Raw genomic sequence first — 927 nt, 5'->3', positions numbered from 1 at the left:
GAGAGAGTGGGGGAGAGAGTGGGGGAGAGAGTGTGAGTGAGTTTCGTTTTATTCAAAAGTAGGTGTATTTTGGGTCTTTATTTACGACAGATTGGAAGTAAGATACCTTTGAAAGGGGGAGACTGGCAAGAAGGAAAGTTAGACTAGTTATTTTCAATTAGGTTTCTTTACCTATTCTCACCTATGGTCATGAATGTTCTGATATTAACCAAAAGAGTACGATTGCAAATACAAACGGCCGATAAAGGGGATCCTACAGAAGATCTCAGGAGTCACGTTACTCGACAGGGTGCGTAGTTTGGAGATCCGGGAGTCTCTCTGGACCGAGCCGCTACATCTCCTCGTTGAGAGTGGTCACAGCTCTGGTACTCTAGTTCCACAGACATGTGGTTAGAATGTCGCTGGAGAGAATCGCAGGAAGGAATTGGCTTACTGAAGCCCAGTCAACCGACGGGAGACAACAACTAGATGGTTGGATAATAACCGTAGTCTCAGGTGGTCGCACTTGTGAATCCAACGGCTAAGACTAATGACAGCTGTTTCTGAGAGGATCCTATGGAGGCCTCTAACCCAACGTCTTCTCAGGAATAATTGGATGGATGGATGGATGGATGGATGAATGGATGGGTGGATGGGTGGATGGGTGGATGGATGGCGTGTATCAGTCTTAGAGCATTTCTGTGCGTTGTATATTCATAGGCGCTGTTGTGGCTGTGTGGTAAGAAACCCGCCATGTATATATATATATATATATATGCGTGTCTGTGTTTGTTCCCACCACGATCGCTTGAAAACCGATGTTGGTTTGTTTTTTATGTTCCCTTAACGGTTCCCTAAAAGAGACATATAGAATAAGAACTAGGCTTACAAACAATAAATCCTGAAGTCAACTTCGTCGGCTAAAACCATTTAAGGCAGTGCTCCAGC

Source organism: Octopus bimaculoides, chromosome 24 (assembly GCF_001194135.2).
Source record: "Octopus bimaculoides isolate UCB-OBI-ISO-001 chromosome 24, ASM119413v2, whole genome shotgun sequence".
In the NCBI taxonomy this organism is placed as follows: domain Eukaryota; kingdom Metazoa; phylum Mollusca; class Cephalopoda; order Octopoda; family Octopodidae; genus Octopus; species Octopus bimaculoides.
This window is presented reverse-complemented; position numbering follows the sequence as displayed.